Source organism: Muscardinus avellanarius (assembly GCF_963383645.1).
Source record: "Muscardinus avellanarius genome assembly, chromosome: 6".
Taxonomy (NCBI): Eukaryota; Metazoa; Chordata; class Mammalia; order Rodentia; family Gliridae; genus Muscardinus; species Muscardinus avellanarius.
In genome coordinates, this window is record NC_137791.1 from 31,634,777 (window position 1) to 31,658,535 (window position 23,759).

Sequence of the window (23,759 nt, forward strand, 5' to 3'; positions counted from 1 at the left end):
AGTATTCTTTTAGCCAGCCCAACCAGATCTGCAGCAGGTCCTTTGATATGGAGATATCTCTTTTCTATATTTTTCTCACTCCTACATACTGGTTCCTCTTTTATTAACTTGTATATACCCATAAGGATGAGAATGGTGACATCTAAATAAATCCAACTACTATTTGCTTATGAGGGCATGGCGAGCATCCCTATCCTTGGGGATGCATGCAAACAATGTGTGACATAAAGGAATGTCCCAGGTCTCCATGATTGTCCACAGGGCTCCAGTAGATGCTGGAGGTAACTTAGTAAGTTCCTAACTGGCTGAAATCCAGTGGTAAAAGTCTCTTGCCAATGCAGGGAAAGGCCTAAGCAAGCACTGCGGCTGACCAAATGATTTCATGCACAAAACAAAGTAAGAAATGCCATAGGTGGATGGCAAAGCATTTCTTTGATGGTAGGGATATCCCAGCGTGAGAGATGCACATGAATGATGGAGGGGTCTAAAGACACCTAAGAAAAGATTTCCTTAGTTTACAATTTCCCTTTGAAGGGCCTGTATTGAGGAAAATATGTGGTTAGAGTTCAAGAAATGCCCAGAAAAAATATAGAGGGGAAGTTGTTGAGATCATAGCAACATGCAACCAGGAACTGGAATGATGGGAATACTCTTGCACCATAGGTTAGAGTGAGAAATAGTTCCTTCTGATAGTCACTTATGTCTAATGTTACAATATTGGAGAGGTAGTCTGCATATTTGGGACCAAAAAATATAAAATCAAAGGATGATTAAGTAGTATTTCATCTGGACCCAGGAGCTCATAGTACTACTGGTCAACTTTGGTTTGTTCCAGATAGGGATTGGATATATTATAAATAAATGAGCACTCCTAATTTTATAAAAAGGAGTCAGGCATGGTGGTGCATGCTTGTAATCCCAGTACTTGGGAGGTTGAGACAGGAGCATCACAAGTTCATGGCCAGCCTTAGCTACTTAGGCCCTCAGCAACTTTGTGAGACCCTGTTTGAAAATAGAGAATAAAAAATAGAGCTGAAGGTGTAGCTCTGAGTTAGAATACTCCTGGGTTCAATCTTTGGTACTGAAAAAAAAAATTAAAAAAGAATCCAAAATGCTGGGCGTGGTGGTGCACGCTTGTAATCCCCGCACTTGGGACGCGGAGACAGGAGGATCGCGCAGGTTAGAAGCTGCTTTGAAAAGAATCCAAATACCTTACTTTTTAGTTCACATGACTTGTAGATTTTTAACAGATAAGTTTATCTAAGTTTGGTAAAGTAAAATTAAAGATGATATTAAAAATTATTTTTTTGTTTGGCTAGCCAATTAAAATTGTACTGGTTTTTGTACACTAAATTTTGGGTTCAAAAGGTAAAGCAGAGCAACTTTATAGATTTTGGCCAGAAAGGCACATGTAAAATTGGGCCCCAGATAGTAATGTTGTTAAGGAAAGTAAAATGGTTGAAGGGAAGAACAATGATGGAGGCAGTGAGTGGTTCATGCTGTGGGTGATACCATCCTCTGAGCTTCTCAAAGAAGATAATGCTCCAGACAGCCTCCTCCACAGATCTCTGGGTCTCTGTGGCTCCAGTCAGACCTTGCCTCACTCAGAGTGGCCTCATCTGCTTTCTTGGCTGATTTTCCCTGGAAGATTTTACAAAAGGAGACACATGAAACCATTATATCCAGGTATGAAAGATATAGACATGTGTACAAAGGTTACAAAACAGATGCCTAGGCCACAGTTACATGGATCTTCTTTAAAGGACACTTTTTGAGGAGCAAGTATGTAATGATGACATCAGTTTGGTGGCATCACGATGGTTTATTGTGTCTGGTCATTTTCAGAACCCACAGGCTGATATGGTCTCCAATATCTAATCCATAGGTAATACTGAGAAGTCCTTTAAATTATGGGTTTCTCAAGATATTGTATCTCTCTCAAACTGTTTATTAGGGATTAATTAATAGCATACAGATAATTATCATAAGTGAGTACATTTTCAGTTAATTTTAAGATTTATAGATTTCCCAGGAATTTGGAAGTGAAAGGCTTGGAAGAGAGACTGGCTTGGGGAGTGACAGGCCTAGAAAAATATTTAAAATTTTAAATTAAAAATTTATTTTCTTTTTCTTCTTTTATGTCTCTTTTCTACCTATTTTTAAATGTCTTCTATCCTACTTCAAATGTGACTATTCCTCTTCTTAGGCTTTATGACCATTTCAGTAAGATTCTTGTATAACAGAGTATTATAGCTAAAAGAGTTCTAAGACATAGGTCGTACTTAAGAAGTCGGAGGAAAAACAAACAAACAAACAAACAAACCAGTTACAACAAGAAAAATGAAAACAGGGAAAGAAATTCAAGAAGTGCTAAGTAAATATAGAGCTGCGCTGTGTTACAGTCACCGTAGCTACGATGTCAGCATCTCTCTCTCTCTTTTTTTTTTTTTTTGGTGGTACTGGGGTTCCTGGAAGCCCTTCTACCTCCGGGCTACACTCCCAGACCTATTTTTTATTTTTATTTGGAAACAGGGTCTCATGCGCGATCCTCCTGTCTCCGCCTCCCAAGCGTGAGCCACCACGCCCAGCGTATCATCTTTTAAGTCTATACATTCGAAGCAATCCTGATTAACATATAAAAGACAAAAACAAAACAAAACAAACACCCCAACAACCAAGATTAGCCAAGACAATATTGAAGAAGAGGAAAAAGTTGGCAAATTTACACGACTCAACTTATTACAGATAGTAAAAAAAAACTTACTATAAGATTACAGTAATCAAGCCACTGTAATACTGGCAAAAGAATAGACAAATTAGTGGCACGGACTATATCCAGACAAGTATAATCAACAGATTTTTGACAAAAGAGTTAAGGAAGTTCAAAGGAGAAAGAATTATTCTATTTAAAAATGGTATTGGAATAATTAGATGTTCACATGTTTAAAAATGAATAAATTCTGACACTGAAATGATCTCTTTAAAAAATTAACTCAAAATGGGCCATAGATCTACATTTTATATGGAAATCTCTAAAACTCTAAAAGATAACACAGGAGAAAATATAGTGTGATGATGAGATTTCAGGTATAATACCTTCAGGGCTATTTGTGCAAAAAATATCAATAAGCTGAACCTCATAAAAGTGTAAAAAAAAAGATCCTGTTCTATGATAGATGTTCTCATGTGAATTAAAAAACAAGCCCTTACCCGGGTGTGGTGGCGCATGTTTGTAATCCCAGCATTTGGGAGGCTGAGACATGAGGATCACAGTTCACAGACAGCCTCAGCTACTTAGTGAGGCCCTCTGCAACTCAGTGAGACCATGTTTCAAAATAAAGAATAAAAAATAGGGCTGGGGGTGTTGCTCGGAGGTAGAATGCTCCTGAGATCCATCCCCAGTACCACTAAAAATAAAATATAAAATAAAAAAGTAAAACAAAAAACCACAAAAAAACTAAAAACAACTACCTATTTTGGAATGGTATCTGGAAAAACATATCAGATAAGAGATCTGTATTCAGCTGGGTGCAGAAAGGCACACCTGTAACTCTAGTTCTTGGGAATCTGAGACAGGAGGATTTCAAGTTTGAGGACCGTACACAGGATTTCTTTAGCATAAGCCTGTTTCAAAATAAAATATAAAAAAGTCTGAGGGGTGTATCTCAGAGGTATTATGCACCTGGGTTCAATACTCAGTAATAAAAAAAAAGAAAAAGAAAAATGAGTCTTGTATTCAAAATATACAAATATCTTTTAAAATTCAACAAAAGAAAATAAATGACCAAATTTAAAAAAGAAACTAAAAAGTGGGCAAAGTATCTGAATTTATCATTATACAGTTATTGTAGTAATAGCTGAAATGGGAACACTGACTTTTCCAGGTACTGCTGTGAATGTGGGACAACGACCTCTCTCATTCATTGTTGGGGAAAATGAAAAATAATATAGATATCTTGGAAGACAGTTTGACAACTTATTTCAAAGCCAAATATGGTGTTGCCATTCTGTCGAGCTTTTTGTTTTTACAAAAAAAAAAAGGCTGAAAATATATGTATTCGCAAAAACCAGTGTGCAAAAGCTTATTGTAGCTTTATTTATAATTGTAAAGTTTCTGAACAACTAAGATAATTCCCAATAGATGAATGGATAAACAAATAGTGGTGTACCCACACACAAATATTATTCAGGGAGAGGAAGAAATTAACTCTCAAGTCATGAAAAGACTTGGAGGAATCTAAATGTTTATTAAGTGAATTAAGTCAGTCTGAAGAGGCTGCAAAATAAATAACTCTAAATACATAATATTCTGGAAAAGGCAAATATGTATAGTGACCAGGTGAGTGGTGCCAGATTCAGGCTGAGTGGGGCAGTTGGAGGAATGAACAGGTGAAGCACAGGACATTTTTAGGGTAATAACTACTGTATATGATGCTCTAGTGGTGGATAGATGGCATACATTTTACAAACTTTCTAGAACTGTATAATATAAAGAGTAAGTCCTAATGTGAACTGTGAATTTTAAGTCATTAATAATATATCAATACTGGTCCATCAGCTTTGATAAATGTGCCACTCAATGCACAATGTCAAGTATAAAGGAAAGTGTGGGCTAGAACAGGCAGCAATAAATTCTTCATTTTTTCTGCAAATTGAAAATTGCTTAAGAAAAGCCTATTGTTTAAAATGCATCTGAATGAAAAGAAATAAATATAGAAAACAACAATGACAACAACTAAGTAAATAGTTAAAAATAGATTAAATTCTAGGCAATATCGTTCAGATATTTGTCATTAGGCTCTGATCTAGCTAATAAATGATAGCTTCTCAAAACCAGACTGGGAGTCAATAAGCTCTGAGCATGCTGTGTATATTTTCATTTCTACCCTTGTTTACTTGCCTAGAATCCCAGTTCTGCTCATTTTCATTTATTGAGCACTTTTCTAAAATTATATTATACTGAATTTATTTAAAATTATATTGATTTTATTGTTTTCACTACTCATATATTTATTAGTACTACCCATGGTGTGATTTTGTGTACTTATAATTAGATTTAAAATCTCTTTGGCAAAGCTTATATTATATGACTCTTTTCATTTTCAGTTGTTAGCACAAATCCTAATAACAAATATGTGTTGAAAAGAATTTGTTGACATTGACTCAAAGTCAGAATTTTGTGATTATTGGCTAGATGGCATTCTGGATTTTAACTTTATATTATCTATGTATTTTGGAATTGGTAATGCCAATAAACTTAGTAAGTGCCCTTAAGCACATTAGAAGTAAAAATTTACCTTCTAGACAATTGATATGCTTGTGGGAAATCGTATCCATCTAATAAAGTCGGGAATTTGATTAGACAATATTCTTTTAATTTATAGTCAAACCATTATTTGAAAGTAACAGCAGGTATTTCCTTGAAAATAACCTGCTAAAATTAAATATTTTACTAATTCAGATTCACTTTAGCCCATATCAATGAATGTTATTGAAAAGACAAACTATATATAATACTCACTGTTTCAAGAACACTAGTCTTTTGGAGGTTAACATCATGGAGGTCAAATTTAGACATTTTACAAGTTAAATTCTTGTTTTAAATTTAAAATGAAGGGACATTTATATTCATCGTTATAATGAATAAAATGAGGCAAATACATTGCAACTTGTCTTATTGCAGTGAGACATGTATGCTCTTTGCAAATTATGATTACAATAATGCTTACCCCTAGCAGTTTTTCAGAAAATGAAAAATAAATAAAAGGAAAAGTGAATATGAGTGGTTAGAAGATGCCACAGTATAGGAAACAAGCCAAAAGGACTTCCAAGGATACTTGTGTATCCAATGAAGATATCTTTTTCTAAGGGGACCTTGCTGTTTTCTGGGCAGAGCTGGCTGCAGCAGATGGCCCTCTGCTTGCAGAGGCTTTCTACAATGGAAAAAGAAATTTAGTTTCCCAGTCCCAGTATGGCCAACAGAATATATATACATATATATATTTGTGTGTGTGTGTGTGTGTGTGTGTGTGTGTGTGTGTGTGTGTGTGTGGTTTGAAGCCTGACAATGATAATTGTTCTTGTTGGATCTGAATGGTGCAGATGACTGGGAAAGGTTTTTCAGACTTGGACTCTGTCCACTTCCCTGCTGTGTGGGAAAGCAGTGGTTTGCTTTCATGTTCTTTTTTCTGTTTTGTCCTGGAAGCCTATAAATTTGAGGTTATTAAGCCTTGCAGTTTAGTGGATGCTTCCAGTTGTGCCTGAAGAAGAAGCCAGGAAGTAGGAAACTGACTTTCTAAACAGTTTTAAAGAGCGAGGGGCAGTGCTCTTAACAGATGGTAGTTTGACTTAAGGAAAAGTCACTTGCTCCCTTTTATTTTCAGAAGGCTCTGAGAGTAGCTGTATGAACAGCTCACAGAGTGTGGGAAAAAATGTAACCGAATAAAGAAAAGAGAACAAGAAACTTTGAACCAAGTAAGTTTAAAGAATACTTGAGGATGGCTTAGTATTTTGAACAGTTCAATAGCATGACATGAGCTATTCTTTTCACCTCTAGCCTTAAATGCACATCCAACATTCTTGGGAAAGAATCCATATGCAAAGCAAAAATAAGAACTGGTTCTACCATAAACTATACTGTTATTCATTGCTTTTCATTAAACTCGGTCCTGACAGGAGAGAAAGAGGAAAAAAACCATAATGATAAAGATAATCTAATTTTTTTGTGGTGCTGAAGGTCTTGCTAAACCTCACTTAAGCTTAGGTAGTAACTGCTTAAGGTTATTATTTCAAGTAGTAATATTGCTTCTTCCTACTGAAGTCATTTTTTAATTATTTCACTGTAAGTTTAGAGGATTTTAATCAATGAATAAAGAAATGATAAGCAATAAACAAAGGAATGCATGAATAAAATATACCTTCAGAGTCTTAATGTTTTGAGTCTGTAACATTGTACTTTAAACAATAATTTAAGGAAATATGGGTGCTGGATGCTTTCATCAAGTCCAAAGCAACAGGCATGTGACATGTAGTTACTGTCGTTCTTAACCCCATGGCTGAGATGTCATTCTGTTCTGGGTCCTGACTGTGAGCAGCAGTCCTTTAACCTGAACAGATGGAGGGCTCCAAATAAACTGAATGCAACTGCCAGTCTTTTTCCTCTAATTAAACTTGCTCACAGTAAGATGGTAAAATGGTTTGAATGCATTCCCCAAAGTTCATATGTTGGAAACAAAATCCCTCATGCTTTGGATTCTTTAAGAGGTACCTGGGTGTTGAGGACTTTGCCCTCAGGATAGTATAAACAGTCCTGGAAGTGGTTTAGGTATTGCAGGAGTGAGCTCTCAATAAAAGGGTAACTTTGGCTCCCTTTCCTTCTCTCTCTGTCAAACGTGCTTTCTTGCCCTTCTGCCTTCTGCCAGGAGATGAAGGAGGAAGACAATTGCCAGGTGTAGCTCCTTGACCTTGGTCTTCCAGCCTCCAGAACTGTAGGGAATAAAGCTGGCTTTATAAATTACTCAGTCTTAGGTATTCCGTTGTAACTGCACAATATGGACTAAGAAAAATTGGAAAAGACAGCTTTTCATCATTAAAAATATATTTATCTCAATACAGTATAGCTGATTGAATATAGCAGAAACAGTAATAGTGCAGCCATTTAAAAAGTATATTAATTGAAGGTAAGACAAATTTGAGATTATTTGCATTTGTTTAGAGATTTATGCTTCATAATATGCCCCGACAAACTCATTTATAATATAGTTTCACTAAACAGCAGGCAGACTCAGAGATTCTGACGGACTTGAAGCAAATTGCTTGACCTTCTATGCCTCATTCTTCCTGAGGCACAGAGGGTCAGTTGCTTGGTCTGCACTGAGAAGCAGCCTGCTGAGGTCTTCTACTGTGATGCTTGGTGTTAGAGATTTGAGAATTTATGTGTGGGTGTGTTAGATGATTCAAACTTACCTCTTGGGGTAAACAGTTTTCAGAATGGTAGGCAACTTTTTATTACATCTCATACCTGGGAAAATTCAAGCACAAAACCTTTAATTTAGCCAAGAGCATTTCCAGATTATAGCAGGGACACCTATGCCTTATTTCACCCCTTACTCTTAAAATTTTATGAAAATATATTTTTTTAAATAAGTCACTAGTTGGGCATGGTGTTGCACTCCTGTAATCTTAGTACTTGGGAGCCTGAGGATTGCAGGTTCATGGCCAGCCTCAGCAACTTACTGAGGCCCTCCACAACTTAGTGAGACACTGTTTCAAAATTAAAAATAAGGCCAAGGGTGTAGTTCAGAGATAGAATGTACCTGGGTTCAATTCAAAAACTTTTTTTTTCCTTTGGAAGTTTCTTCTTCCTTCCTCCCTTCCTTCCTTCCTTCCTTCCTTTTCTTTTTCTTTTTCTTTTTCTTTTTCTTTTTCTTTTTTGTGGTTCTTGGGATGAAACCCAGGGGCATTCTATCTTTGAGCCACACCCCCAGCACTATTTTTTTATCCTTTATTTTGAAACTGAGTCTCACTGAATTGCAAAGGGCGTAGTTAGTGGTGCACACTTGGAATCCCAACATTGAGGAGGCTGAGACAGGAAGATCATAGTTTGCTGACAGCCTCAGCTACTTTGTGGAAGTTCCTTCTAATTGATGATGAAAGGATTTTCAATCCTACAACATTGCATAAGTCTATTTTTTGAGGTAGCCATTTGGCACCCTGGATGAAAATATCAAAACTTGGAAATTTAGAACCAAAGAGAAGATTACATACACATCCTCAGAAATGAATATTAAATCCAGAATAAAACAAGGTTGAATTTTGCTTATAAATATTGAGGCGACTAGTTTATTCATCTATGAACATCTTTGTTCTTTGTGTCAAATGGAGTATTGTTGACTTCTCTAGGGAAATGACTCAAAGTGTCCTAAATCTCCTCTGATAATCAAATGTCCCATTCCAATTCCTTATCTTCTTATCTATGAAGTGGAGATAGTAAAACCTAAAGAGGAGTCTGGGAAGGTGGTAGAGTAGCAAGCACCAGGTACCTTGTCTTTTCACGTAGACAGCTGCTACATTGAGAGAATTTGTCTGATATAACTATTTTGAATCTCTGAAATCTTTTACAGGCTGTCGACTTCCAGGAGAAAGTATGGAGTAAATTGCAATTAACTTTGTTCCATGATAGCTCTGAGCTGATCAGTGGCTGCCAGTCTCAACCCCCACTCTGAGTTTAGTGGCAGGCAGCAGCACACATACCACCGGAGCAGTCTGTATGAGATGTTCAGGAACCACTGTCACAGGGGATCCAAGTTCTGATTGCATATTTTCTCCTCCCCCCTCCCCCCCTCCTCTTCCTCCTGTACTGAGGTTTGAATCTAGGAGCATTCTACCCCGGAGCTACACTCCCAACCCTTTTTTCCCTTATTTTGAAACACTAAGTAGCTGAAGGTCTCACTAAGTTGCCGAGAGACTGGCTGCAAACCTGCAATCCTTCTGTCTCAGCCTCCCAAGTATTGGCTTTACAGGTATGCACCACCACACCTGGTGATTGACTTGACTTCTGATTGAGGAGGGACAGACACAGAAGCAGTAACCTTTATTGTGTCATCCTCCTCCCCTGTTGCAAGCCCCTTCCTCTGTCTCCAAAGTGACGTCCAAGGAACTTTTAAAGTTAGTGCCGTTCTTTTTTTTAATAGCCGGGAGTGGTGGCACACGCTTATAATCCCCGTGCTTGGGAAGTGGAGACAGGAGGATCGCGCAGGTTCGAAGCCAGCCGCGCTACTTAACAGACCCTGTTTCCAAATAAAAATATAAAAATATAAAATAAATCTGGGAGGGTAGCCCGGAGATAGAAAGGCTTCCAGGAACCCCAGTACCATCATTAAATAAATAAATAAATAAATAAATAAATAAATAAATAAAGTTAGTGCTCTTTTTAAATCCACTTCATCATTCTTTTTATTCCTTTTTGGGATTCAGAAATTAATAAATAGGACAATAAAAAGCAACTGTGTATAAGATAAATTAGAAAGTTACTGCACATGCCTAAAGAAAGTGGTACACTCAGAAAAGAATAGAAAAGACATTAGGTATATAGCTAAAATTATCCTTGTCAGGAAGCAGCTTCCAACAGTAAAAGAAAATAAAAAATCAGCAAACCCGAGGAAGTGGGGATAATCTGATTTCTAGAGTTATCATATTATTAGATTCAAATGTTTAGATTTAAACCCAAAGGAAAATCAAAAGACATTCATATAATCAGAAAATTATGTTCATTTTAAGGGAAAAAAATGAACTAATGGAAACCATCTCTGGGAAAGACATTATGGGATATATAGTAGAAGACTACAAACTAACTCCTAAAATGGTAAAGGAACTAGAGAAAGATGTGAGAAAGTTAAAGTTATTATAATTCAACAAAATGGAAATATCAACAGGGGAATGGAAAACTTGAAAATAAATAATAAAATGATTCTGGAGCTGAAAAGTATTGAAGTTGAAATGAAACATTCATTATAGGGATTCAAAGGCAGATCAAGTAGAATAAAGAATAGCAAACTTGATGATTGAAATGATTTAGTGTAAAAAATAGAAGGAAAAAAGTGAGTGAAAATGAACAGAGCCTAAAATACCTATGGAACAACATCCAAAGACTATTAAATACATTAGGGAGTGTCGCAGAAAGGTGAAGGGGGACTTATAAAGAAATAATGGTTGAATATTTTCTAAATTTGACGAAAGATATGGTTATATACCTTCAACAATCACAACAAACTCCAAGTAAGATAAACTCAAAAACATCTTGCTGAGATACATTATAATCAAACTATTGAGAGCCAAAAAGAATGTTGAAAGCAGTGAGAAAGAAGTTTCATTGCATAAAAAGAATCTTCAGTAATATTATCGGAAGATTATAAACATTTTCATATCTAATAGCAGACCATAAAATATATGAAGCAAAATCTAGAAGAGTAGAAGGAAGGAATGAATGGCTCCATGAAAATCATTTTAGACCTCAGTAACTCCCTTTCAATAATGGATACAACAATTAGACAGAAGCTAAGTAAGGAAACAGATGACATAAACAACATAGATCTGGCAGATATAGACGCTTACCCAACACAAATAGAATACGCATTCTCTCCCGTGGCACACTTTCCAGGAAAGATCATAATTTAAATCACAAGTTAATTCTCAATAGATTTAAACATAGGTAGCATGTGTCAGGGGCCCAATAATGGGCCAGCCGAGGTTGCAGACGGTGAGATCCCCAGTGGGAAAACAGCATGCAGAGCCACCATCTGGAGGAAAACAAACAGCAAACAGCCACTTTATTTTGTAGACCCGTTTCTCATATAGGGCTCTGCACAAAATGGAACATGCCCATGTCAGCAGGATGTGCACTTGGGTGTTACACTTTCCTTAGCCATCACACATGCAACACTTTGCAGTCAATGCATAAAACAGTGTGCAATGAACACGTGTGAGATGTGTGTATCTGTTACTGTGCAGGATTCACATGCATCCCGGCTGTGCAGGGATCACATCAACACTGAGAGCCTATGCTCCACCTGGGACCTCACAGTATGCAAAGTGTCTCTACCAATTACAATAGAATAAAGTTAGAAATTAAAGACCAAAGGAAAATTGAAAAATTCATAAATTTGTGGGAATTAAGCAATATTCTTAAGAAAATCAGTGAGTTAAAGAATACATTGTGATGAGCCCAGTGGAGCTCATCTGTAATCCTAGAATTTGGGAGGCTGAGACAGGAAGATCCCAGGTTTGAGACGAACCTCAGCAATTTATCAAGTCCTCATTTCCAAGTTAAAAAGATAAGGGCTGAGAGCCCTTAACTAGGTAAGAGGTAGAATTGCACCCCTGTGTTTAATCCCCTGTTCCACCAAAAAGAAAGAAAGAAAAGAAAGGAAAAAAGAATACACACTGAAACATTTTCATCAAAAGAAAGAAGGACCTAACATCAACTGCTTATTTTTACAACTTTTAGGAAAAAATCTGCATATTGTAGCCAATTAATTTTTGATAAAGGGTCAAAAAACATACACTGGAAAAAAGAGCTTATTCAACAAATGGTGTTGAAATTGGTTAACGATATGCATAAAGTGGAAATAAACCCCACTTTGTCATCCTGTACAAGAGTCAATTCAAGATGGATCAAAGACTTGAAAATTAGACTAGAGACCTTGAGGCTCCTTGAAGAGGGCATAGGTCCAACACTGCAACACCCAGGCACAGGTAAAAACTTTCTCAACAAGACCCCAAAGGCACAAGAAAGGAAAAGGTGGATCAATACATGGGCTTGCATTAAACTGAAGAGCTTCTGTACAGCAAAGGAAACTATCAAGAACCTCAACTGAGAGACAACAGAATGGGAAAAGTTTTTTTACCACCTACTCCTCCAATAGAGGACTAATATCTAGACTATACAGAGAACTCAAGAAACTCAGCACTAAGAAAACAAATAACCCAATAAATAAATGGGCAAGAAAACTGAATAGACATTTCACAAAAAATAAATTCAAATGACCAATAAATGCATGAAAAAATGCTCAACATCATTAGCAATCAGAGACATGCAAATCAAAACTACCCTGATATTTTACCTAACTACAACTAGAATGGCAATCATTCAAAACACAAACAACAAATCCTGGTGAGGATGTGGAGAAGTGGAAACTCTAAAACATTGTTGGTAGGACTGGAAATTAGTGCAACCACTTTGGAAAACAGTATAGAGGATCCTCAGAAGAATGTGAATGAGTTTACCATACGATCCAGAAATACCACTTCTGGGTATCTACCCAAAAGAAAGCAAACCAATCTACCAAACTAATGCATACTTATCTATGTTCATAGTTGCTCAATTCATCATTGCCAAACTATGGAACCAGCCAAGATGTCCATCAACAGATGAATGGATTACAAAACTGTGGGATATGAACACAATGAAATTCTACTCAGCTATAAAGACAAACACAATTAAATCATTTACAGGGAAATGGATATAACTGGAGAACATTACGCTAAGTGAGATTAGTCAATCACAAAAAGTAAGAAATTGGATGCTCTCTCTAATATGTAGAAGCTAGGGAGAAAATGGAACATAGGAGGAACTCTAGATAAAAAAGGAGATCCTATAGAGGAGCAAGTAAGGCAACCTAACTGAAGGGATGGGAGGGAGAAAGAAAGAAATTCTCTAATGTTCATGATGTACATTAAGAAACATATCAAAGTCATTTTTTAAGCCAAACATGAGAAGAAGGGAGGGACAGGAAATGGGCCGGGAATTGTGTAAGGGCTAATTGGCTGATGTGTGCATGTATGTCTCTATTAACTTGTACTCCATTAAGATGTATGACTATGATGCACCAATAAAACGTTAAAGAAAGAGAAAGAACAAACTAAATCATAATTCAGCAGAAAGAAAACAACTTAGAGATGAATGAAATAGAGAATAAAAAATCGATTTAAAAAAATCAAGAAACCCACCTAGGCATAGTGGAGCATGCTTGTAATCCCAGCATTAGGGAGGCTGAGACAGGAGGATCACGGTTCATAGCCAACCTCAGCTATGTAACGAGGCCCTTTACAACTCAGTGAGACCCTGTTTAGGAATAAAGAATAAGAAATGGGTCTGGGGGTGTAGTTGAGTGGTAGAATGCCCCTGGATTTTATCTCCAGTAACACACACACACACACACACACACACACACACACACACACACACACTCAACAAACCCAAAGCTTTCTTCATGAAATCATCCAGAAAAATGGACAAATCTTTAGCTAGATTAAGAAGACAAAACAAAACACAAGTCTCTAATTTCTGAAATAGAAATAAAAATGGAATTTGGGACTTGCTACTGATGCTGAAGAAATATAGAGATTATAAGAGGATGCTATAAAAAAGTGTATATTGCTGGGCGTGATGGTGCACACTTGTAATTCCAGCGCTTGGGTGGCTGAGACAGTAGGATTGCACAGGTTCGAAGCCAGCCTCAGCTACTTAATGAGGCTCTCAGCAACTTTGTGAGACCCTGCTTCCAAATAAAGTATTAAAAAGGTTTGGGAGTATAGCCTGGAGGTAGAAAAGCCCCTGGGTTCCACCTCCAATACCACACAAAATAAAGTGTATATCAAAAACTAAATCTGGCCTTGGACAATTCTGTTTTCAAATTGCTTTTTTCTTTCTTTCCCCAGAAATCAATAATTCTGAGTAATAGTATGTATTGTAAATCTTTTAAGTTTTTCTTTCTTTATGTAAGTAATAGGCAGAAATTTCTAGTTTAAATGATTTCAGAGCTGATTGTTTTTTAGGCTGATGCTTTTCTTGTCAAAGTGCAGCCCTCCAACAGGTCCCCAGGAATATGCTAATGTAAGTCACCACCCACGTAAATGGTTTTCAGTGCATAAGTGGAATGCAGGTGTTTGGATTTGGATTATCTTCTGCTACAAGTGTGACTCTGCTGCACAGATATGCACAAGGGAACTCACATCACTACTTCTAAGTGAAGTGTGAAATGCTCTGTGTGTCCAGGATGAAATCATTCTTTCTTGCATTTCCTATAATCACAATTCTGCCATAATAATTGATGTTGAACATCATAAAGGATACTGGCAGGAGACTGAGTTAACCTTTAATTGAGCATCTGGTACATGTAGATAATGTTTGTTAATGTAGATTTTATTATTATTAACACATCGAACATTAGCCAAGTTATTACTTATACCAATACCGAAGCATTAATATAAAACTCATTTAATTAATACAATTTGTAGTCTCCTATATAAATATAGATTGAGTTTATATAGATTTCCCCTATGAAAGTTAATCTAATTCAAAAAATAAGGTTTTTCAGAGATTATAGGAATAGTTTTAAGCATATATTAAGCATTCTTTGGGGATGATAAAGGTACATTTAGAAATATGCTCTAAGGCATTCGTATAAATGATGCAGATAAGTTTAAATTATTATTTGTTAATATTTCTCTCCTTAAACTCTGGAAATAAAAAATAGTGTAAAGTCATTTTTCCCCCAATGTTGAGTGACACTTAAGAGAACAGGGGTTAAGCCAGTTTGAAGACTGCTAACTAGATGCCTAAATTACTACTGTGCTCTTTTTCTTGAAAGATTTTGGAAGGATAACACCTTTAGTCTCCTATAACTGGGATGGACAATGTCAGGAGAGTAGTGAGAGCTATAGGAAACTTAGTACAAAGGTATTTGGGTTCCTTTGCTTGATATTGTAATATATTGAAACATGGCATTGCTTATTTGATGTGTTAAAAATTATAATGCACAGTGTGTGTGTATGTATGTGTGTGTGTGCATGCATGCGTGCTTGTGTGTGCGTGTGTGTGTGTGTGCGTGTGCGTGTGTGTGTGTGTGTGTGTGTGTGTGGTAGTGGTGTCGGTAGTGCTGGAGATTGAGCTCAAAGGCATTCTACCTTTGAGCTATATTTCAGCCCTACTGTATGTATGTATGTATGTATGTATGTATGTATGTATTTAGCAGTACTGGGGATGGAATTCAGAGCCATTCTACCTCTGAGGTACACCCCCAGCCCTATTTTTTATTCTTTTTTTTTGAAAACGGGTCTCACTGAGTTGCAAAGGGCCTAAGTAGCTGAGACTCTCCAAGAACCACGATCCTCCGGTATCAGCCTCCCAAATGCTAGGATTATAAGTGTGCACCCCCATGCCCAGCTCCTAATTTATTTTTTATTTGAAAACACAGTTTAAGTTGGTGTGAGCCTCACTGAGTTGCTGAGGCTGGCTTCAAACCTGTGATTCTCCTGTCTCAGCCTCCTAAGTATTGGGATTACAGGCATATACCACCATGCCCAGCTATGCACATAGTTTTATTTCATATATATATATATATATATATTAAATTAACACATATAATATATATACATTAACACATATGTATATTGGCCTTTTAAACTATTTTGCTTACTTATAATTTCTGCACTTTTCCTTTTGAATAATGTTCATCTCCTCAATATCTGTAATTACCAAAGTATTATCTTGAGGATAGAATATCAGGAAATAAAAGCAAAAATGTTTATCCATAACTATCTCTAGCCTCACAGAATATGAATGGCTTTTAAAAATTGATATATTTTATGCTATTTTTCAGAATAAATGAAACATTCTATGGATCGATATTTTCTCATACTACTTCTTTATAGTATTGTTTCAAAAATCTTCTCAATGCATTTTCATCACATCAAACATTATCTATCAAATCTAAGATGCATATTTTTCTATATTTTATATTAGAGCACTCAAGTTTTCTTTTTTTTAATTTTTTATTGGTGCACTGTATTCATACATCATAGTGGGATACAAAGAAAACTTTTGTAGACATACATGCACACATGTTTTCTTTATAATTTTGATTGGTGATCTTTTTTTACATAGATGACATGGTGATCTTATTTTATACAATTTTAAGTAATTTAAAAAACAATGCAAATTGTTAACAAAATTTATACTGTTTCTTCATTATATCATAAGGTGCTATGCTTAAAAAATGTAAAGTTTAGCTAAGAATATGTTATATGCCTCCCTTTTCTTTAATAACCATATTAATCAGATGTTATATGTAGGATTCTCCACTAAAACTTCTGCATGAAGTTAGACTTCAGACTATTTCATACCATTATCTTCTTACTTTCCATCAGAATAGGCAGCCTGCAAATTGTGCCATGGAAATAAATTTATTGGCTATAATATATCCTATTTTGTTGTTGAAGAAAGATTTGTAATTATGATGTCACCCTGAAAATGTTGAATGGCCTGAATTCATCTTTATAAAATGTGTAAGACTCGTTATTGATTAGAAAGCTGAAGTCAAGTGAAGAATCTTTCAACTAGTTTATTGAGAAGTTTGTATGTGGCCACCTGATGGTGATCTATTCTCACTCTAAATTTTATTTTGCTAAACCATTTGTTTGTGTTTGAATGTATATATGTGTGAATATTTATGTAAGACATGGTGGCAGAGGACACAAAGGAATCTGTTAACAACATAGGCATCTCTTCTGATAGAAACTACTCAATGATTATCATTTTATTAAAAATTATATTGGAAGTCAGACAGTAATTTGGATTAATTCACAATAATAGGAACCATGAAGGCAAAAATACCATAATATTGTGGTTAAATGGATACAGTAGATGTTCACAATCTGAAGAGTTGGAGGGAAGCAAGGAGGAGCTCTGCCTTGGGGATACCCTGAGCCTACAGGATAAATATGCTGCATTGACACAGAGGCTCAGTTATGTTCTAGAAGGATGGGTTTCTGGGGAGCCATCTGCCCTAGGGATTGGTTACTTATTAGATCCTCTATACTATATGTCTGGCAGTGTACTATTCACACTGTAGGCACTTATCAACAGTCAAGGTGAGGAAAACTGACCATGTCTGCCCTTCCAGATAAGCAACTCTGGCTGGGCCAAAATTTGCACATCTGTGGGAAGTTTTCTTGTTTAATTCATGTTCTATTAAGCACCATATGGTCCTCTTAGTTACACTCAGGGGAAAATTTGTCAAGAGCTAAAAAGTTCATACTTCAGTGACAGTTTAAATAAACATCATCTCTTAAAGGATATCTCAGTGTGATACCTATATCAAAACAGCCCAAAAGGGACTCAAATTCCTGACCTGTAATGAGCAATTTATGAAAAATTATATTGTTTAAGGCAAATCCACTCTGCTCCATTTTCATAACCTTGTGGGATATTATTTCCTGTGAACTTATAAATTGTAATAAGTAACAGACTAATTAAATTTGTATCTATTTATTTTTTCCAACATAATCAGGATCTATTTCAGAAGAGTTACAGGCCAGATCTCCTGGGAAGCAAACTTGGAGATGAAGATTAGTGTTTAGGTAGTACATTATGAATTATTCTTGGAATATAAACTATGGAAGGAAAAGAAGCAGGACTGGGCAGAGGGAGTGTAATATGTGAGTCACTTGCAATAGAAGTCTCAGCTCACCTGATACAATAAATTTTCAGATTTGTCCCAGATTAAAGTGAGGGGCAGGACTTCATAGTATCATGCTGATCTGTTGGTAGAATATTAACTGCTGTGACAAGAGAGAGTAACTTTGGGGAAAAAAAAAGACTTAATTCAAGGCAATTTCTGCAAGAGATCTACGGTTAAAAATGTTTACCAGAAGCTTCTCCAGCATTGGGAGGTCAGGGGAGTAATTTCTTTCTTTCTTTCTTTCTTTCTTTCTTTCTTTCTTTCTTTCTTTCTTTCTTTCTTTCTTTTTTTTGGTGGTACTGGGGTTCCTGGAAGCCCTTCTACCTCCGGGATACACTCCCAGACCTATTTTTTAACTTTTTATTTGGAAACAGGGTCTCTTAAACCAGCGTGGCTGGCTCCGAACCAGCACGATCCTCCTGTCTCTGCCTCCCAAGCGTGGGGATTACAAGCGTGGGCCACCATGCCCGGCGAGTAATTTCTTTTAATTTTAATTTGGGCCATGTATTTTATCATCATGAGCTACATTTAGCCTCTCCCAAATTTATTTGTTGAAGTTCTAACGTCTAGTTCCTCAGAATGTAATAATAATTGAAGATGAGTTTTTCAAAAGACTGATTAAGTTAAAATGAAGTCTTTAGGGTAATCCCTACTCCAAAATGACTTACGAAGAAGAAATTTGGATCCACAGAGATCACAAATCATTTGTGCATAAAAATATGGCCATGTGCATAAAAATACACAGTGAGAAGGTAGTCATCTGTATGCCTAGGAGAGAGGACTTAGATGGAGCCAGGTCTGATGACACCTTGAAATCAGATTTTTAGCCTCCAGAACGATGAAAAAATAAATTTCTGTTGAAAAAGATACCCAATCTGTGGTTATGTTGTGGCAATGCTAGCAGCATGTACTAAATGAAGCCATTTAGGAAGCCATCATTTTTAATAATAAACATGGTTTTGTCATCATGGATTTTGAGATCAATTCAGATTCTCTTTTGCTTGTTCTAAGTATTATGAGAGATCCAATTAATAATTTATAGTTGTTGACTATGCAATTGTGACATTATGTTGGTTTTGCATAATTGTGGTGCTATATAGTTAAAATATTATGTTGGTTTTGCAATTAGCACACTCAAGCTGTATTATTATTTAGTCATTTAGTTAAAAAACTGAATTTATTACTTAAGAAAGGGAGAATCTGTTAGGCACAGTTTCTGAAGAAGACTTCTTTTTACATGATGGTATTAGGAAATATAGAGTTTGGATATTGGTGAACATTCATAGCAGGAATGGATTAACCATGCTGGAGAAGCTCGTTACTGGGCTGGAGTTTTTTCATGGTCTGGTTTCAGAGGCATTTTCACTGAAGTGAGGCAGCTGCTAACTTACTGGCTTTCTAAGGTGTGGGGTGCCACTGATCGGCTGGCTTCCAGGAGCATATTCATTGAGGTGAGTTATCATTGATTGATCAAACAATTCTAATTCCTGTTATGGTTGTTACTTTTTACCAAGACTATAAAATATTCAATCTTTTCCTATGAGTGTAAAAATTGTGCCTTGCAAATAACAGGTGCCAATAAATATTTGCTTAATTAATTGAAAAGTGAAAGTTACCAAATCAGCCATTAAGTATATTGGTATGGATTTCAGGGGAGAGTTGAAGCCTTTAGTAGTGGCCACTATGGAAGTGGGGCATAAAGCCTGATGCTGGGCAAGGCAATCTTAGGTGTATGAGTAGAATAAAACAATATATGAGCTGTCATCCCTGGGGTTTTACACAATTAGCCTCTCCTTGACATTGTAGTCTATGGCCACAAGTAGTCTTAGAAAATTTCCAACTGTAATACAGGTATGAAATGTGAAATGTTTTGGCATATGACTTATTTACTTATATAATTTTCTTTTGTGTTTGGGTTGAGTTCCTCATGATCATCCTTCATATCAGAAAAGGAATGGCCCATTTAACATGAAATAAAACTCATTAAATAAGCAAGAGAAGCACATTTATTCTCATACTTCTTTCTCTAAATTGGAGGATCCATTGACATTTGGAAGAAAGAGTTCTTTCAGAGAGCAGAGATTATCGAATATTGTACATGCTTTCTTCCATGGATGATGAAAGGGGGATTACACCAAGGCAATATCTCTTTTGTTTTAGTGGTTTTGTAAAGGCATCTGTCATTGGTCTTGACAGAACTGTAATATGGCATAGTTGTGAGAATATATCTAGGAATAATTTGAAACCATGTCAAAAGACAGAGCAAGGAAAGATGAGATTCCTGAAGTTGAGAGTGAACCTTGGAGCTAGAGATTGCAAGACATCTGTTTAGCACTACAGATTGGCCAAATAAATAAAACTTGGTTTTGATGGAACACATGGAGATCAATGGCTAGACTGAAAGTGAGGAATAACACTTTCTCCAATGCATTATCCATTGCAAAAAGTCATGCAAACTAATTTTATACTAGACTCAAGAATAGGCTACAGGACCAGCTGTTCAACTAGATGAGTATCCTAGTGATAACAGGCAGCCAAGGAGTGTCCACAAGCAGACAAAGAACATCTCTGTCATCAAGGAGCAGGGGGCCACCTTTGTAAATTAACATTTAAGTCACTCAGAGGTAAAAGATTTAACAAGAAAATTAGGAACAAATTCATTATGTTTAATTTTTAAAATAAACTTTTGAATCCCATTCCAGAAACAATCAACTTGAAAACTAAACTTTGATTTGTAAGACATGAGTTCAGTTAAAGGTTTGTAAGAACCAAAGTGAATTCCTGAACAAAGTAAGGCACTGAATGTCATTGAATTAAATTTATTATAAAATGGGGCAATATAAGAGTGTGAATGAACAGGTGTATAAGTGAGGTAAGAACAGGTATGAGATGCTATGGGACATGTTCCTGGAGAAGCTCAGTGATAAAATAAGTCCGCTGAGTTTACGGAAGTGGGACCTGAGTATAGGAACAGGTAAATATTATAGGTCACTAGCACCAGGGAGGCAAAAAAAAGTCTATCTTTATTTCCAGTGCCCAAGTTATAAGTAAAGAAGAAAATGAGAACAATAGCATACAGACTGGTGGTGGTTTTGTGGAAGAAAGCCTCTTAGTTCCAGTTTTTTGGTAAAACTAGAGTGGAAGAAATGCATATTGATTAGCTGTTAAATTTATTTTGATTGTATCTCCTATTGCTGATGTTAATATTCACCACTTCCCATTTCTACTATCAAAATATAATCAGTATTTCAAGTTATCAATAAATCACCTTAGCAAAAACTCACCCTCTACTTCTCCCTCATCCCACCCTTTTCTGGCTCCTTGCATTTGTATGTAGTTTAAGCAAAAAAAGGAATATATTAGCTCCTTTATTCAACTCAGAGGACACAGCAAGAGACATCGAGCTCTGGAATGACTGCAACCCATAGTTCAAATGTTGCCATGATTTCTACTTTGCATCTTTTATTAATAATTCTTTGAAAGTAGTATTAATGGCCTCATACCAATTTTCTTCATGAGAAAAAATTGAAATTATTAGAAAAAATGATCATTTCAGTATACACTGAAAAAGCATTTGATAAAATCCAACATCTATTTATGATAAAAGCACTGCAGAGAATCAGAATAGAAGGAACATACCTCAACATAATAAAGGCAATTTACAATAGGCCCATAGCCAACATCATATTAAATGGGGAAAAACTTTGAGAATTCACCCTAAAAACAGGAACAAGATAAGGATGTCCATTATCACCACTTCTCTTCAATAGACTACTTGAGACCCTAGTTAGAGCAATAAGGCAAGAAATGGATATTAAAGGAGTACAAATAGGAAAAGAAGAGCTCAAACTTTCACTATTTGCAGATGACATGATACTATACTTAGAAGATCCAAGAAACTCAACCAAAAGACTTATAGAACTGATCAACAAATTCAGCAAAGTGTTTGGTTACAAAGTCAATCTTAAAAAGCCAGAAGCATTTCTGTACACCAACCATAAATTCACTGAAAAAGAAATTCAGAAAACACTTCCACTCAGGATTTCCCCCCAAAAATAAAATACTTAGGAATAAACTCAACCAAGGAGGTAAAAGACCTCTACAAAGAAAATAATAAAACATTGAAAAAGAAATTGAAGATCTTAGAAAATGGAAAGATCTTCCATGTTCATGGATAGGCAAAATAAATATCATCAAAATGGCCATACTTCCAAAAGTGATCTACAGATTCAACATAATACCCATTAAATTACCAAGATCATTCCTCACAGACATAGGAAAATCAGTAAATTCATTTGGAACAACAAAAAGCCCAGAATAGCCAAAGTAGTTCTCAGCAACAGAAACCATGCAGAAGGAATTACAATACTGACTTTAAACTATACTACAAAGCTATTGTAATGAAAACAGATTGGCACTGGCACAAAAAAGATACATAGATCAATGGAGCAGAATAGAAGACTCAGAAACAAATCCACACATTTACAGCCAATTGATTTTTGACAAAGGGGCTAAAAAAATACACTGGAAGAAATATAGTCTTTTCATCAAATGGTGTTGCCAAAACTGGTTAACCATATGCAGAAAATTGGAAATAAACCCCACTTTCTCATCCTGCACAAGAGTCACTTCAAGATGGATCAAAGACTTAGAAATTAGACCAGAGACCTTGAGACTCCTCGAAGAAGGCATAGGTCCAACACTGCAACACATAGGCACAGATAAAAACTTTCTCAACAAGACCCCCAAAGCGCAAGAAACTAAAAGGCTAATCGATACGTGGGACTGCATGAAACTGAAGAGCTTCTTTTCAGCAAAGGAAACTGTCAAGAGCCTCAACTGAGAGCCAACAGAATTAGAGATTTTTGCCACCTACTCCTCTGATAGAAGACTGATATTAGAATATACAGAGAACTCAAGAAAGTCAGGACTAAAAAAACAAATTAATAAAAAAAAATGTTAGCCGGGAAGATGGCGACCGAGAAAAGCGGGGCTTAAGAGCCCCGCTAACAACAAATCTCCATTACCACAAAATCAGTGCCTTTCATAGCCAGAAAACACCATCACCAGTGAAACAAAAAATCACCAGGCTCCAGAGAGAAAGCAGACTGAGAACAGAGCCACAGAGGAGATACACCGGCCTCACACCCGAGGACGCGGCAGATGCGGCAGCAGCAGCGCCATACTGCCGGCGGCACCGGCGAATTCACGGGACGGCTACAGCAAGCCGAGGTGAGCCACTGCGGAACAGCCAGGCGGGATTTCTCCACCCAGAGAGCATCTAAAGCTCCCAGTGGCCGAGCTCAGCACACGCTGCAGGGATTCAGAGTGAAAATCAAAACCAAGAGAAAAACACCAGCCCGACAGCCGAGGGCATAGCAACGGTGCCATATTGCCACCGGCGGCAGCAGCACCGAATTCAGCGAGGCCAATACAGCTCCATCTGCGTACTCAAGAACAGTGAGTCAAATTGCGGCCCACAGAGGAGAAATCCCAGTACTGTACTCCCTGGGACTTGACCTAGTGGGGGAGGGGCTGTGGCAGAGATATCACACCATAGGAGAACTTGCAACCTGGTACCCCCCACAGTCTAAAGCAGCCTCTATCGACTCTCTGGGTCGGAGACTCTGTGATACAACCCAGTAAAGGAGTAGTGGGGTCTGAGATACTACTGACTCGAGATCCAGAGCACCTTAAGTGAAGTCATAGTGACCCAAGGGAAGTACCCAGAGAAGGCAC